This window comes from Pteropus vampyrus, unplaced genomic scaffold (genome assembly GCF_000151845.1).
Source record: "Pteropus vampyrus isolate Shadow unplaced genomic scaffold, Pvam_2.0 Scaffold4, whole genome shotgun sequence".
In the NCBI taxonomy this organism is placed as follows: Eukaryota; Metazoa; Chordata; class Mammalia; order Chiroptera; family Pteropodidae; genus Pteropus; species Pteropus vampyrus.
Window position 1 is genome coordinate 8,114,315 of NW_011888785.1, and position 12,236 is coordinate 8,126,550.

Sequence of the window (12,236 nt, forward strand, 5' to 3'; positions counted from 1 at the left end):
AATGCCATAGTTTTTGGTCACAATTTAAGTTATGAAAAATCCTCGTCCTGGCAAAAATAAAACATCGATCCCTCTCATAGGTTTCATTTCCTTGAGAATTTGAGCACCTTCTCAATTTTTTCATATATATGTTGGCTATTTGGATTTGGTTCTTTGTTACGTATAATTTTTAAATATCAATTTTGGTGATGCCAAGTGATTGTTAATTTTAGGCCATCAACAAAATTTTAACTTTTTGGTAAAGAGAAGAGAACCTTCTGGATTTCATTTCTCCACAATCTATGTTCTATCCCAGGCAGAAATGCTCTTACAGTAGCTCCCGCCACCTCACTGCCCCCCAGCTCTCTGCTGTATCCTGAGCACAATCACCCCTCTCTCATGCCAACCCTAGAGAGCAGTGTCACATGGAGGTGCTGCAGCTGGATCCCAATCTTCTATTAAAACCATACTCTTTTCTCAGAGCTCTGCCCTTACTGTTACCTCTACCCGAAACATTCTTTCTTTCAGTATAAGTCCGGCTGCTCCCTCACTTCACACAGGTCTCTGCTCAAATGCCACCTCCCCTGAGAAGCCTTCCTTGACCACCCCTATCACTATCACTCTGCCCTTGTGGCATCTGATATATTTGAAGGATAGGGGGTTATGGTTGTTTTCATTCTCTCACACTCCGGAGAGGCCAGGCCTTTATCTGTTTTGTTCCTTGCCTGGAATGAAGCCTAACACATAGTAAGAATAATGAACTCTTACTGGATGAATAAAGGAACAAAAGAATTAGTGAATGGCAAGGTTTATAAACAAAGAGTGATTAAGGATAAATAGCAAATCAATTACAAAGAAGCCATTAAGAAACCAACTAATTCATCCAAAGCTTAAAGTTATCAGTACTCCATCATGAATACATTTTATATTCATTTCACTTGCCAGAAATATGTTAACCTAAACTCCTAAACGGCATATTATTGTAACATGAACAGAACAGTAACAAAGCTGTTTAGGAAATAAAAAGAGTAGTGACTGAACCTCGCATCATAGAAAACTAACAGTTGAAAACATGCCAATAAAATGTAGGCTGTGGGATTTGGGAAGCTATACTGAGAATGGAGTCTGTAAAAGAGAAAATTCATAACTTTTTTTCAGTTTTAATTTCATTGCATGGGAGTATATGAGAGAGCTAGCAATGAAAATGAGGAAGAGATGCTGATTAAGAAAAGAGCAATTGCAAATTTCTAAAAAGCCCTTGTTTCAGGATACAAAAGCAGCCTGACTATGCTATTCAGACTTAAACTGTATTAGTTTATTTTACGGTATTGATAATAGTCAAATGATTTGCTTTAAAACAGAAATAAAACAGAACAGGATAAAGTTACAGTTCAGAATGCTTCCCAAATCCTCCCAACTCACTTTGAAACAATAAAGGGAGACATTCAGCAACCGTGTAAATACATCAATAGATCATTTAGACCAATAGACCAAAAGACGAATAGACCAATAGACCATTCTCTGTAGAATACAATGTCTTGATTTCCTGGAAAAGTAAAAAAAAAAATTCTAAGTCAGAGTCAGCTAATAAGTCTAGAAAGTAACATGGAGAAGAAAGTGAAAATCTTAAGGGGAGGGATAGACTTATGTCCTGGTCTTTCATAAACACAGTGATTAGAGTGAAAGCTCTGTCAAACCATATCCCCAGTGACCCTCCAGCTGCTACTCTGACAGCTGATGTATAACTGTACCCTTCACAATTTATCTCTATAAAAGTTTCATTCATTTATAATATTTGCTTTTTTTTTTTAATGTTTATCGCTATCTTTGCCGAAGGCTACAAGTCTGTTCTCCTGGTGGCACTATTTTGCTGTCCATGGGAATAGTGATTTACAAAAATCAAGAAGAAAGTATCCTGGTTGTAGGAGTCATAGTGGACAGGATTTTGATCTGATATGTGTATAAAAGACCCTTAAACTATGTAAAATTACAAGAAAGTTAATTTTACATAGTCATGTTACATAATGTCTATATGTAAGAATCCATAGGAAAACCAAATTAAAATGTCTTCTATAATTAAGTAAAAATGATAGACCAAGCCTGTCTGGTAGTAATCATGACATAATCCATGTTGCAAAAAGATTTGGCAATGTTTGTTCAGCGATAGAAACTAAAGAGGTCTTTGATACAATTTCTTTCAGAATAGGCATCATATTGGCTTTCAAAAATCAAAAATTCCTAGCCAATAACATTTAAATGTAATTACGGATTTATAATCAAAGCAGACACAGTGATAAAGTGCTACGTTATTAGACTACACCACCATTCACAATCACAGTCCATTGCTACGTAATAAGAGCAGACCTACCATTGACAATTATGAGATACTGCATATTTTACAAAGTTTGTTAAACTAAGGAAAGACCAAAAACCTTGACTGAAAGTTCCATTTTACTTTCTAGTAGGATATAAGAACAGAGCCAGAAGAAGAAAGGAGGAACTATAAATGGCTTTTGAACTTATGGAAAAGATTCTCATAAATATTCATAGGTTAAAAAAAAAAATGCCGTTTAAAACAATGACCCAATAGATGGGAAAATAAAGTTTGATGATACATGATCTTGTCAAGTCCAACCACCCCCCCTCCTCGAGAAAAGAAAAAAGACATATTCATACTAGTGGAGAAAATCTTGATTGAAGGGCAATGTAGACAGACACTTTAATTATAAGCACATATATAATAAACTGATCCTTTGACCTAGTAATTCTACTTCTAGGAACTGATTCTAAAGCCTGGAGAGAGCTGTGGTAGATGATAGATAATTAATAGACAGGTAGATTATAGATGATTAGATAGAGGATAGATACAGATAGATATCATAGAGAATGTGTGTGGTACATGCGTGTATATTGTGTGAGTGGACAGAGATGATAGGCAGATATAGATAGATAAAAGATGACAGATGATAGATAATAAATAGATAATTGATATAAAGCATATGTACGATGATATAGTATAGGGATATTTATCACATTTGTAGTTACAAATGTATGGAAGCAATATAAATTGGTATAACTAATGGAACATTTAAATAAATAAATCATAGTACCTGTATAACAGAGTACTATGCAACATCTTGTCTACAAGATTATCTTATCTCTGTCTTTAATTTTTAAAACTGTAGACTGGCAAAAATCTGTGAGAAATTACAGTACACACTTTCACAAATATTAAAAACGGTATTCAATCCATTTATTTTAAATGTTACAAACAGTCAATTAGAAATTAGAGTCATGATTTTGGTGCAGTATGAAATTCAAAAATATTTTCTCCTAATCAATCACTTATAAGGTCAACTTAAAAAGCAATTACAAATGAGGGGCTTTCATTATAAATAAAAGGGAAAATAATGCTGAGTATTTGTCATTTGGAATGGATATTTTTTCTGTCTAAGTCTCTATCTTCTGAAATAACTTTAAAAAAAAAATCCTTAAAAAACCCTCTGGCTCATTGTTGCTAATGTGAGATTGAACTTTGGAAGTGCAAAAGAAATAACAAAAAAGAATTATCTCGCATTTTAGCAATTGCCTGAAGTTAAATTTAATGAACTGAAAAGGAAGGTTTCTGCAACATTAGGGAGAGCAGCTGGAAAAAGCAGCCAGTTCCTGTCTGCAGTGGTCGGTGCTTACCGGATAATGAGCAAAACGTTTACAGCTCATCTGGACTTAGAAAAACATAAAATGCCAACTTGGAAGCACAATGAACTGATAATTGTCTTTCTGATTAGATATCCAGCCTCGGTTTTTGAAGCTAATAAAATAAGTAGGGAAATAATCTCCAATGATGTGCATCGGAGACCTCTAAGAAAGAAAAAAAAATGAAGCAAATGTTTATCTAAATGGATTATTGCAATCTCTTCTGAAACACTCTATTAGAATGTTGTTGTGAAGAACAAAAACAACAAACACAGGATAAATTTTTATCTTCCATCCAGAGCTAGTTAGAGGAAGTTGAAAAATATTGGGAACTTAGAATCAATGGTCAATCCGAAGGCAGGTATAAGGAGAATGTTATTTGCCACATGAAAAAATTTAGCTCTAACATTCTCTGATTGCTTCACTACTGTGACAACTGCTGGCACACTATATATTACATTATAGAGGAAATTGCAGATAATTGAAGTTGAGAGTCTGAGAAGACCACTTGGTTAGTGAGATGTCTGAAACCTTCACTCAGATTTACCAAACATAGGCAGGGCCTGTGGTATATATCTCTCTGTCCACTTATTCATTCAGTAATAATTGTTGAGAATCTACTATGTGCCAGGCACTGTTCTAGGCTCTGTATGGTGAGAAGTGAGAAAGAAAAAAGACAAAACTTGCCCTCATTGATCATACATTCTAATGTGGGGAAAGAGACAATAAAACAATAAGGAAATATAATCTGCTGGTTGGTGAAAATTGTCATAGAGAAAATAAAGCAGGATACAGGTGATAGGGAACGCTAGAGCACTGAAGGGGGCTCCCCCATAGGGTGCTGCTACTTTGGATTCCTGGACCCAGTTTATTCGGAGGTGGGGCTCCCACGCAAACAACAAGAAATTCTCCAGATACCAGCTGGATGTCTACAGTTCAACTCAATTTGACACTATGTCCCTGGAGATAGCATCAGGTTCTACGGGTTAAGGGTCCAATCCTACCAGACTACCCTCTCCTCATCTCAGATGCCAGTAACAAGCCCTAGTTGTCACCTGTGCTTCTGACCGACTGGCTATAAATCAGAGGTTCTTAAGACCCCCTCCTTGGGTTTGAGTAATTTGCTGGAGCAGCTTACAGAACTCAGAGAAACATTTTGCTTACTAGGTCACCAGTTTATTATAAAGAATACAACTCAGTAACAGCCAGATGGAAGAGATACATAGGACAAGGTACATGGGAAGGGGTGACGCGCGTCCATGCTCCAGGTGTACCTTTCTCCAGCACCTCCACGTGTTCATCAACCCAGAAGCTCTCTGAATCCAGTCTTTTGGGAGCTTTTATGAAGGCCTTGTGACATAGACATGATTGATTAAATTACTGGTCATTGGCAATTGATTCAACCTCCTTCCCCTCTCCCCTCCCCAGGGAGTGGGAAGATGAAGGTTGAGGCTAGAACTGAAAGTTCCACCCCTCTTATCACATGGTCAGTTGTTCTGGCCACCAGCCCCCATCTTTAGGTGAAATCCAAAAGTCACCTCATTAACATAACAAAAGATAACTTTATGGCTCTCATCACTTAGGAAATTCTAAGGGTTTTGGAAGCTCTGAGCCAGGAACCTTGGCCAAGGACCAAATTCATCTGAATGACCAACTATACATTTCTTATAAATCACAATATCATACTTCACTCCCCTGGTCTTTGAACATGGATCTCTTAGAGCAAAACAAGCTTAAAAATCTAAAGATACCAGTACATTACTGAACTCTCATTCATTCATTAAGTATCCAGTCCTTCATTATATTGTATGAAAATGTCTCCCAGAGCAAGGCCACTCAGATTTATAGGCTTCCACTTGATCTCGTCAGGTTCCCAAAGCAGGAGTGTTCTCTCTCAGTAATCTGTGACTTCACTCTTTCAGGCATCTGATATAATTGAACTAAGAGACAATATCATTTTTACTCTGAGCCTGTTTCGTGGTGTTAGGGCATATTGAATTTTCCTCATGACATAACATATTTATTTATTCCTTTACACATAGCTATTTTTCTTCTCTCCATTTATACCCAAGCTTTTCCTTCTTCAGAAGGGACATTAGGTTCAGCCACTGTGCTCGTCTAGATTGCGGGCAGCAATACTGGTCTAGCAAGTGTCTCCCCATCAGTCCACTCCTCTTCACATAGAGTAAGGTTACAGGGCTACAAAACTAGGGGAGTATCTTAACCACCAGACCATGTAGCTGCATTCATTGTTAATCTCAATTTTGCCAGACAAGGCGAAGGCACATCCTGTCCCATTAGGCCCCTAGGAATTCTGACATAAAGGTTAAAAACATAGTTACACTGCTTGCTGTGGGTCCCAGGCCCGGCTGGTCCCAGGTCTGGCTGTGATCCAGGCTCGCGTCTAGGAATAGGACCCCAGATTTAGAGTGTTACGTTCGTGTAGCAGGGCGCCTGAGCCTAAAATATGTAAACATAATTCAGCTTATTGTATCACGCATGCGTGGCTGAATGCCACTATTGTACTCATATATGTGGAGCCCATGCAGTCCCCTAAGAAGCAGAAGAGCAGAGTCAGAAGCGCACTCCCTGCAGTAGAACTGCACTCCCCACAACAGAAGCGGGCTCCCCGCAGTGAAGATGGTGCCTGCCCTTTCATTCTCGGGCCTCAGGTCGGCCCCTCGTGCATTCTCCCAACTGAGCGTCTCATCGTTGAACCTTCCTTCTGCATCAGCTGGGCGCTGACACTTGCTTAGGAGTCAGCCTTGCCCAGGGTCCATGGAATGATGGGTGTAGCAGTTAGCAGAAGGGCAAACAGGAGGTAAGGAACTGAAGGCATTTCACAGATTGTTCTATTGAGGTTATTGGCTAGCAGGAGAGGTTGGACATTTCTCTAAATAAATAAAATACATGACAGAGCAATAGAAATACTGGAGACAGAAAGTAGAAGGAAATAATCGCTATTAGAGATAATATCTACATTGTTTTGAGTCTACTTTTCAAGAGAGAGAGGTTACCTGAGACAAAGTAAGAAATGCATCTCTGACCAACTGTTAACACTTGATGTCAAAAATAAAAGAAATTGGAGGAATTTTTTTCTTATAAAGAAAATTTGGATATCAAAAGAGTTGAAAACTTGCAATATTTTTCCAATTCAAGCAGGTAATAGAAAAAAGTAATAAACTTTAAAAAAGCACGATTTTATTTAGGTCAAATAAAATTGATATTTGCCCAAAGTGAAGAAAATACCCAGACCTCTTCTAGGTATCGACCATATCCTCCATTATCACAACCTGAGAAAATAAAGGTACTTCTCTTCCCTTGATTCCTAAGGACCCCAAACACTCCTATCCTTTAGTCAGGACTATACCAAAGCATGGTTGCATCCCAAGCTGCCAATTCAAGAGCAAGTGGAATAAGGAAATAAGACTTCAACTTCTCACCCATCCTACAGGCCCAAAGAAACTATAAAGGAGAGGAACACACCATTTTAAATATTACATCATTTCACGGATTCACGGACTTACTTTGGAGCCTCTGCTAGGTTTTGTGTAGCTATGAAACAGTGTCATTGTAAGTGATGCTGTGCTTAAGGGACTGATAGCTTCGTCTTCTCTCAGGGCGCTTGTTCTTAGATTCCAGCTGCCATGCTGTGAAAGCTCAAGTAGCTTCACGGAGTGGCTGTCTCAAGAAAGAAAGGAATCAAGCCCCCGACCACCAGTGCTGGCTGAGCTCCCGGCCATTAGCCAGCACCAGTTTGACAGACAAGATGAGTGAGTTATCTTAAAAGTTAAGATACCCCACCTATCATCACTCAGAGCTCAGATAAGCTGGCCCACCAAGCTGCAACATAGCAAAAGCTTGTGAGCCAATTATATGATTGTTGTTTTAAGCCACTTAAGTTGTATATGAATTGTTACTCAGTAATAGATAACAAAACAGAATTTGGCCTCCGGAAGTTAGGAAAACTTAAACCATGTGACATTGGCTTTGCCCCCAGGTAATAGGTAGAAACTGGAAGGTTCTCCGAAAGATTGCTCGTGAAAGTTGGAAAAGCCTTTTTTAACTTAGGGCAATTGTGGAGTCTGAAAGTCATGTTAAGACAATTATTCAATCTCAAGTTTTTGAAACGTAATAGTTTTAAAATATAAAATAATTTAAGATAGAAATAAAGAGATCAGTTAGACTACAGTGTAATTAGCTCCTTTGGATCCAATTTAAAAGGTTATAAAATAGGATCTATTAAGAAAGTCTTAAAGTTCTAGAGATTAATTAATACTGGAATAGAAGTATCTGGGAAGATTTGTAAAATAACATGCCATACATTACCTAGAGTGTTTCTCCACTGACAGAACAATAAAACATGCTTAAACAACAGTGGAAAGGAGATATGCAAAATTTAAAACATACTTGGCAAAAGAGTTAAGGCTGTTAACTTCTGAGAAGGTGTAATCAGTCACATTTGCTCTGGAGAAAACCCTGACAAGAAGCCTGGAGATGGATAGTTCGCCTCGGTATTCATTCGTATACTTTCAGCTGCAAGTAACTCTGACTCAAACTGCATAAGCAGTGAAGTCACGTATTATTATCTTTTGTAGCAGGAGATCAAGCCCACTGCAGGGTTGATCAGTTTACTGGCTCAGTATGTCATCAAGGATCCAGTTTCTTGATATTTCTTGTACTCTTGGTATGGCTCATATATGGGTGAGTACTTTTCCATGTAACTACACCCAGCCTTAAGGGAGGCTGGCAAATTAGTCTCAAGTTGGTCAGCCATGTCTCAGAAAGAAAGGGAAAACAGATCAGCGGGTTAACCTCAATCTGGCACCAAGATTTAGTGGCGATAACAAACAACAATGAATTCAGCTCCTATTTGCTTTGCAGAGTAGTTTGAAATAGTGTTTGCTCATGTTAACCAGAGTCAAAAGTAGGAGCCAATGGACATTTACAGGTGAATTCTATGCCCCTAAAAGGGCAGAAACAAGACCATTTGAATTATCTTTTTAGCAGGCATAGTGCCTTAAGATTCAGAACATAGGACTAGTGCCCAACCAGGCATTCCTTACGTGGTATGCCACGTAAGGAATACTGCCACGGCACATCCTCACCTGAGTGGATGAAAGCAGTGAGCTCCTGCTCTGAGCTGCTCTGATCTCAGCCCTGCTCCACCCCCCATTCCCTGCCCATTCCACATGGGTCACACCGACCAAACTTTAGGTCTATTTTGTTGAAGAGCCAGGGAGTCAACAAGGAGCTGGGTTCACTTCATTTTTATCCTTACCTAGTTACTTGCACTGTGCAGGGTAGAATTTGAGGTGGAAATAACCTAAGCTAAGAGAGCATGGCCATTTTCAAAGCCCAAACCAGGCCTCTCTCCCCAGCATATGTTCTCTATCCACCCAAGAGCAAAATGGCCGGAGGTGTCCAGCCAAGGGGAAGAATGAGGAAACCAGCTAGTGTCTGACACCGGCAAGAAGTCTTCACAGCCTAGCTTCCGAATGACTTAGCTTGTTTTCTTAGAGCAACTACAGGAAGCTGCTTCTTTGCATTCCATTGTCAAATAAAGCCTATATGGGATTATTTTACGTTTTGGATTATTTGTACTATTGTTCCTTTCTAAAAAATGGTAGAATGCAAAATGTTTAATGCAAGATGTTATCTACATCCAGACATTTTAACGGCCATGAAATCCAATGTCTGTTTTTCAAAAGAAATTTTTTTAATGTCATATTTTAAATTTTTAACTGAAAAATCAAGGACATATAGCCACTTACTTCACCCCAGCCACCCCCCAAAGAGCCATATCTAGCACTTCCTGATTGTTAATTTCTGTGTCTGGTCCTTATCAAAGGCAACCAGATTGGCAGAGCCCTGCAGATTATAAAGCATTCACTATTATAACTCAAGAAACAAAGCTTTTTTAAAACAAAGCTGATCATACTGTAACACTCACATACACGCACACACTTTCATAGCTGTCTCGTCTGTCTTTAGACAAATTGACATCAAACGTCTTTAAAAACTATAAACCTCTGAGGGTTTTAATGCTAAAGTGTGTGATAGATAATGATAGACAACCCTAAGCAAATTAATTATTACACAACACTGAACTTCAAATACTGAAATACACAGAAGTCAGGTGGCAGGGCAGATGCACTTTAAAACACCAGAGAATATCACGCACATCACAGACCAGAATCATGCAGAGCGAACTCTAGACACACGAGGCAGCTGAGCGGGTCTTTTTCTTGCTGCTTCTAAACTTATATCTATGTATGACTTAAGAATTTCCCACGACCGCTCTTGTGGATGACAAGTTGCCTATTATAAAAAGCATACCTACCAGTATTTAAAAAACAAAAACAAATAACAACAAAAAAGGCCCTGCAACTTCCAAACGATATCACTTTCCATTCCATTTCCAAATAACATGCTTGAGCTACCACAACAAATGCACCCTGCACCCCCCACTCCTTCTAAATCCCCCAGAAGGCTGTCTGTGGTTTAGAAAGAGGTCCTTCACACTCTTTAGCTCCAGCTTCTTCAGCATGCCATTTAGCTGCTGCCTCCTCAGCTTGCAACCACTGTGAACTTGGATTAGATATTGAGAACCGGGGGGCTGGCAAATACCTCTGAACTGCCTCCTGCCCATGCATTGTTCCCCTGAGAATATGGCAGATGAGGTCCGGACAGACTCCCTTCTGCCTCTGTCGCCTGGTTGAAGGGACTGAAGAAGGAGATAGTCTTGTGTAATCTCATAGCAGGACTCTCAAGAAAAGATAAGATTTGACTCTAATTTGGATGTTGGAGTCCAAGTAGCATCTGGTTGTTCTCCCATTGCAGCTGCCTCTGTGATGTTACATTGAGCAAACGTGAGGCCTTTTCAATGCTGGATGATCCCTGTGGTTCACACCGGGAGAGCTCTGGAAACTGCGTCCTGGGAGATAAGTGACTGTGTGAGGGGAATCTTGAGAGCTGATGCAGCTGTCTCTGTTGGTAAAGGAATTCGGTGCCTCTGCAGCAGCAAGACAGAATTTCACAGTGTTAGGAGAAGCCGCTAAACATTAAGCGACTCCTCCTAACACTCAGGCTTCCAGAGGGAAGAAAGGGACTCCGTCCCAAAGGCAGAATTCCAGTTATTTTTTCAGAGCAGAACAGAGACCAGCCCATAAGTTTCACCACGACCTTATAGAAGTATCTGGGGTGAAGGGGGGACAAGGAAGTGTTTATGAGCAGCATTATTTACCGCTACCCATGCTGGGCACAAGCCTACCTATACCTCTGCTTTCCTCGCCGGGGTCCCCTGTCCTAGCCCATGGTTATCAGGACAACTAGAGGCATTTCTATCAGGGCAACCACCACCCAGACAAGTGAAATTTGTTAGTGTTACTTCTCTTATTCCCCAAGCTCACCTTCAAGTCCGAAGCCCTCCTCCAGAGCCCTCAATCTCTGGTGATGAGCTGGAGAAGCGCATATTGCTTTCAAGAGAAACTCTACAAGATGATCACACCATGTGTGCCATTAGAGCATTTCCCAGCTACAGCAGGATTATACACAACTTTAACTTTCTTACTTATACCTTTTTATTTCCTGAAATGTTTACGGAGAGTAAATATTATTTTCGTAATGAGAAAATATAATAAATTACTTTCATTTAAAATAACAACAATAAATTCACTTCTGAGTTAATGGTTGCTCAGGAGGCCCACTTTTCTCCAACAAAAAGTAAATGTTCCTTGTAAAAGATTCATTTTGATTAAAGAAAAATTGAACCTTAATTAAGATGTCACAATCTATATAAAACCTGTAATTAAGATGTCACAATCTATATAAAACCTGTAATTAAGATGTCACAATCTATATAAAAAATGTAATGGATGAGAATGTTGTCTTTAATCAACCAAAATAGATATTCTTTTGTTTGACTAAGGTAGTCTTAACCGAAGGAGTTAAAGAACTAATATAAAATCCCACTGTTTACTTTCCTATTGTTGCTGTAACAAGCTAACCCCCCCACACACCCCAATTTAGTGGTTTACCCGTTTATTTTCTTATAGGGCTGGAGAAAACCAAGGTATCGGCAGGGCTGCATTCCTTCTAGAAGCCACCTGCATTTCTTCCTTGGCCCACTCCACAGCTTTTCCTTGCATTACTCCAACGTCTTTCTTCCATTATCATATCTCCTACTATTAACGCTACCCTCCTGCCTCCTGCTTATGTGAATGCTTGTGATTACATTGGGCCAAACCAGATAATCCAGGATAAATTTCCCATCTCAAAATCCTTAACTGAATCACATCTACAAAATCCCTTTTTCTATGTAAAGTAATATCTTCATAGGGTCCAGAAATTAGGACTTGGATATCTTGGGGGAGGGAGACATTATTTCGCCTACTACACTCACCTATATTTAAAGTATGTTCTTATTAAGTAGGTACCCAAATAGTACGAATATGTCCACAAATTCAGAAATAAAAAAATTTACAGTAATATTTTTTTAATTTTTAAAGAGCTATCAAACCTCTAGATTTTTATATCTCAAATTTTTTAAAATTAGTCGG